The sequence below is a fragment of the Pipistrellus hanaki genome (genome assembly GCF_964339955.1).
Source record: "Pipistrellus hanaki genome assembly, chromosome: 1".
Lineage (NCBI taxonomy): Eukaryota > Metazoa > Chordata > Mammalia > Chiroptera > Vespertilionidae > Pipistrellus > Pipistrellus hanaki.
The window spans coordinates 22,015,808-22,021,807 of record NC_140503.1 but is presented as its reverse complement, the minus strand read 5'-3'; positions in this window follow the sequence as shown (position 1 = coordinate 22,021,807).

Below are 6,000 nucleotides of genomic sequence, written 5' to 3'. Positions count from 1 at the left end.
CCCAGGAGCACCAGGAGGAGGGAAGAGTGAAACAGGGAAGACGGGAAGGCCAATGAAAGATGCATTCCTGAGCTAGTTATAACTGACACCATTTCCCTGGAGACCCTTTGAAGAGCCATTTAAAATTACCTCGAATTGTCCCTCTGAAGGATGGGACACACACACACAGACACACACTTTCCTGCTCTGACCACCTGCAAAGTAGCTTGGGCAAGCTGTAAGCTAGGAGAAAATCCCAAGACAGAAAAGCTGAGTGACTTCTCGGTGCTTGAGTGGAAGCCATCGGCATGCATAGGAGCGGTTGACTCTTGACTGCCCACTTTTTGCCTGAGCCTTGCTATTCATGTATTGATGACCTCTGACCTCTCTGCAGTCAGGACCTATCATTACAGCATTCCCCCTGCCTCCCTGGCCCCAGCCCCTCCGCTCAGCCCTCTGACTGGCCTTTAGCCATCCGCCTCTGGAAATTTGCCGTTTTCCTCCTGCCTAGCACGTGTGCCCCTTCTACTTCTCTTTCCAGCTTCGCTTTTGCTTTCTTTCCCTCTTCTCTCCTGGTGACCTCCTTAAACCTGCCAAACAGCCTCAGTGAACCCTGTAAGATCATTTGCCACTGGGCTCTCACAAAAAGGGTCCACATTCAGCTTCAAAGATGAAGATAATCAGAATGATACCGAATACTGTTTGAGCACTTCCTAAGTGGCAGGCCCTGTTGGTTGTATCGGTAGAAGAATCACCTCATGAAGCAAGTACTGTCATCATGTCCATTTCACAGACGAGGGAACCTGCCGGAGAAGATGGCTTATCTGGCTGATGGGGCGGGGCCTCCACTGTGGATTTCTCCTGGACCACTTCCGTTAGCTTAGCCAATAAGTGCCAGCTGCCGTGGGAAAGGGATTTCATGCCTCGTGTCTGGTTTTTGACTTTTCAAACCGCACAGTCTTTAAGGTTTCTTTTCTTTCATGAAATTACTGAAAGTATGAAATAAGATTTTAAAAATAATAAATATTACAATAATAATAAATATAACACCTTGTTATTTTTCATGTTTGTTTTTATTTTTTGTTTACTTGGTTCATGTGTTACTGCTATACATTTTTCTCAGGGCTCTCCCTAATAGGTTACCCCCCGCCCCCCAGCCTCCAGATAGCGGAGATTCTACTATTAAAATGAATTAATTTGATGTCAGTTTAGTTACATGGGAGAGCGTGGGTGAATTTAATGACCTTTCCTGAGAACTAGTTTTGAAAGAGGAGACCGGGAAGGAGCATGAATGTGCTAAGCCTGGATTAAAGGGAAGCCATACGAGGTCATCACCCTAGAAAAGCTCTCCAACATGTCACCGGGATTTATGTTCAAGAATGTTCTTGGCAGCATTGTTCATAATGGGCTCACACTGGAAATAGCCCTATCCGTGCAGAATATGCATTGCAGCCTACATATTAATGCGATGGACTACACTACAGCAATGAAGATGAGTGATCTACAACTAACTACAGCCATATCCTTGAATCTCACAAACATAATGCTGAGGAAAGGAATGCAGTTTTGACCAGAGAAAACTGTATTCCATGGGAATCCACACTGGTAAGGTTCAAAGATAGGTGGTAAAATTATAAAGACTATGAAGGAAATTAATATCATGAATGTCAGGATAATATCAATCCTAATAAAAGGGTAATATGCAAATTAACTATCGCTCCGTCACCAAGATGGTGGCATCCATAATGGCCAGAGGCTGGATGCTGGCGGCGGCGTAGCCCCAACAACGGCCCCAGTGTCTCTCAGGCCCCAGCCCGTGGAGGGAGGGAGGGCGAGTGGAGGGCCTCTGGCCAGAGGCCGGCTGGGGCGCAGGACACTGGCGTTGTTGCAGACCGAGCTGAGGGGTCCCTCCCCCCCTCCCCATGCACTGGGCCTCTAGTTAATTATAATGGGCATGGAGGGGATTGGATTATTCAGGTGGTACACAGGCATCTCCTTGGATGCTGAGAGTTACTATTTCTTTATCTGGGTGTGGGTTCCACAGAGGGTTGCTTTGCAATTATTTGTTAAGCTGTCCAAATGTGTTCTATGCATTTTTATGCCTGTATGTTTTATCTCATTCTTTTGAAAAACTAAAAGCAGGGAAGAGCCGGGACTGGTTTGGCTCAGTGGATAGAGAGATGTGCCCGCAACCAAGGCACATGCCCTTGACTGGAATAGAACCTGGGACCCTTCAGTCCGCAGGCCCGATGCTCTATCCACTGAGCCAAACCGGTTTCGGCGGTTGTTGTCTTTCTTATTGATTTATTGCAACATGTATTTATTTTGGATATTAGGGCTTTGCAAGTTGAAAATATCTTTTTCCATTCCATGGCATGTTGCCTGTGTTTTGCTAGATGGATGGCACGGAGGTTGCAAGGGTTTGCTGCTCGGAATTCCTTTGCTTACCCCTTGGAACTTGCTCAGCCTTCCAGGGCTGCCTTTCTCATGCATCCTGGAGTTCCTGGCCCCACAACCCCAGCAGCCGCGCTGTCCCCTCCGGAGGCAAGCTGCCCGAGAGGTCAGGGAGCCCCAGGAGAAGGACCATGTGAGCCCTGTGCAGACGGAGCCCGTGCTCTGTTTTCTTCTCTGCTGCTCTCTCCCATGAGCAGAGAAAACAGAGTTCGGTTCTGTCTCACGCGTTAACGTTTGCTTTGTACCCCAGCGCTGGCAAGAGCGGCCCGGGAAAGGACTGAGAGGCCAGTGTCCTTGGCCCTTTGTCCTGGCCTGGATTTCGGTGTGTGGACAATGGGAGGTGCTACCTGAGAACTGGGAACGTGCCTGTGCCGGGGCAGAAAGAGAAGCTCATGGGGCAGAAAGAGAGGCTCACATCTTGCCAAGGGGCCATGGGCCATGCTACCTGCATCAGCGTCTGAAGCCAACATTAAAAGGTTGGAAGCCATTAGCAGCCCGCCCTGTAATACCTACCAGTATGTAAAAACCAGGGACTGTCTTCTAGCCGAAGTGAGAGGTAACTGAGTATTAGTATTCTACCCTAATTTTCTTTGCAAGGAGGCCTGACTCTGGTGAGAAGGGTGTGGTGGATCCCGAATTTAGGATAAATTTAAGGAATTACAATTCACTTTATTTATTTATTTTTTAATATAGAGTTTTTAAAAAATATATATATATATTTTTTATTGATTTTTTTATAGAGAGGAAGAGAGAGGGATAGAGAGTTAGAAACATCGATGAGAGAGAAACATCAACCAGCTGCCTCCTGCACACTCCCTACTGGGGATATGCCCGCAACCAAGGTACATGTCCTTGACTAGAATCAAACCTGGGACCTTTCAGTCCACAGGCCAATGCTCTATCCACTGAGCCAAACCGGTTTCGGCAGGAATTAAAATTTATATGCAACAGGGACAATACAATTTTGAAATGAAATTAGTCAGTCTTTCCTCCCCACTACCTGAGGCCTTCTCTGACGCCAATCTCTTGAGCACAGCTCTTGGTTTGTGTGACATGGAAACCACATGTGCAGACTGGGAGGTGGGGGGTGTGGGAGACAGCCCACCGCAGGCTGGAGCCTCCGGAGAACTAACTGATGTAAGCAACTGCAGTAAGGGTGCAACCTGGGGGCGGAAGAACTTGCTGTGTGTGGGCTAATGTAACTCTTTCCTCAACTGAAGTCTGAGAGAGATACTGTCCGGAAGGCTTTGTTACTCTCAAGGTTGTCTGGAGTCAGACTTGAGTTTCTTTAGCCCAGTGAGCACACCCTTAAGGCAGGAAACGGGGGCTCAGCTATATCTGGGTCAGACTCCTGTGCCTCTCTTTATCTGCACCAGCAGCATGCTATACACAAAACAACTCGTTTTCTCCTGGCGTGGCTGTGCAGGATGTAAAATTACCCCAAACCTGGGACTCTTGGGACCCCCTCAACTTCTCAGAGGCACGGTCAGAAGCCGGCTCCTGCTCTGAGACCTGCGGCTGCTCTGCTGGTGCCCACACTGAACCCGCGATTGGACACTGTCTCCCCCCTGCAGGTCTCTGAAACCTGAGAGCGGGTCTTCACAACGAACCCGATCAGGTTCAGGCCATTGTTCCCTGAGGTTTCGGTCAGGTTTTCTCAGAAGCCAAGAATAAAATAGGAATTTGAGTGAAGTCATTTACTGGGGAGTCATCTCAGGAAGCGAGGAAGCGCAGGGAGCCGGAGGAGCTGGGGGCCAGCGGCTGCTCTGCCGCAGGAGGTGAGCCGGGACCTCAGCGAGGACGTGTGAGCACAGAGACACCCAAGGCCCGCATCAACCTCCGGAGCCCCAAAGCTGCCGCCCCACGCCCGCCTTCCAAAGCTCACGGGATTATTCCCTTGTGGCCAAGCCTAGCACGTTCCACACGGGAGGGATCTGGAAAACGGAGCTCCCCTCCTCACTCTCCCCGGACTGCACAGACAGCTCGAGCCTCAGTCCACAGGGCCTGGCGCAGAACAGCGCTTTGTTTTCTGTATCAACGGAGTTCCTGCCTCCAGGCCCGTTCCCGCAGACAGGCACAGTGTTTCACTCCCGCCATTCCTGGTCCCCCTTTGGAGTCAGGGGAAGATGCCACGTCTTACCCAGTTCCAGGTGAGAGGTGCCTGCTGCCACTGGGCCATCCGTGGCTGCGAAGGTTCCCACGGAGACGGACATTCCGCCTTTCCCAGGAGTCCCTCCACAGCTGGGGGCCTTTCCTTTCCATGCCCCTCTGGGGCCCCCAGGCCTTTCCTCTGGGGGGATGTGCCACCTCCCTGAAGCCCGGCCAGGAAGGGAATCTGTTCCCTTCAACTTTCTTAAACATCCCACGGTAAAACCCTGGCACCTTGTCCTTTACTCTTTCTTCTACGTTAGCCGCACACCTACATTCCCGAGAGATTTGGTAATCAAGGAACAAAAGACTGTCATCTGCCCTCTCATATACCTTTTAAAAAGAAGTCCTCACCCAAAGATATGTTTCTATTGATTTGAGAGGGGGGGGGGGGAGAGAAGTAGGGAGGGGGAGAGGGAAGGAGAGAAACATGGATCAGTTGCTTCCCGACCTTGGATCAAGCCCAAAACCTGGGTATGTGTCTTGATTGGGGATCAAACCTGTGACTCTTCAGTGCGTGGGACAATGCTCCAACCGAGCCACCGGCCAGAGTTTCTAAGGCAATAAAACATAATAGGAGAGAGTATATACAGGGAAGGGAACAAACAAAAATTAATCTTTTAAAATACTATCCACGCACCTGGGGCTGTGATGGCGCATCTTCTGTGTCTGGAGGAAGACACTGGTCATGGCAGCTGTAGCTGGAGGTCAGCGGTGCCTGGGCTGTCACCACCCTCTCTGCTGTCACCACCCTCTCTGCTGTCACCATCCTCTCTGCCTTGTCCCCTGCCCATGATGCTTCTCCCCTTCTCCCGGTTGTGCGGAGGCAATGTGCTGGGGAGGGAGTGGCGCCGACGTCACAGACCTCTGGACACCCCGTGGGGCTGAGACACATGTTGAGGGAACGGTGCACCTTGCTGCCAGTAGCACTCTCCCTGGTTTCTGTGGGCCTGGTGAGCCTCCTGCCTTAGTGACCACCCCATGGGAATGGTTGATCCCTTTGGTGTATACTCGCCCAGCAGAGAAAATACAGCCACCCTGTCAGTCACAACTCCGGGCCTGACAGAGTCAAGATCTGCTTAATGAAATACACTTTGCAGATTATGAGTGACAGAGGCATAGAGAAACAATAAATTAAAGAGGAAAAAACATCCCAATGGATGTGGATACCTGACCCCCACAGGCTGTGATCCCTGGGAAACAACAAGGCAGCTGGATTTAAGACAAGTCTAAGCAGATCTTTGGGTCTAAACCAAAACTGCATTATTAAAGTTGGCACCGGGAGGCCTCTAGGAAGCAAGCAGCAAGCTTCTAGGTGTTCCAGGGATGCCCACATGCATGAGCTGGGCCGTATGCTATGCTCTATGTACATACTAGTAGGTACATGGTATGTGGAGACTGTGTGTGCACAGACATCTA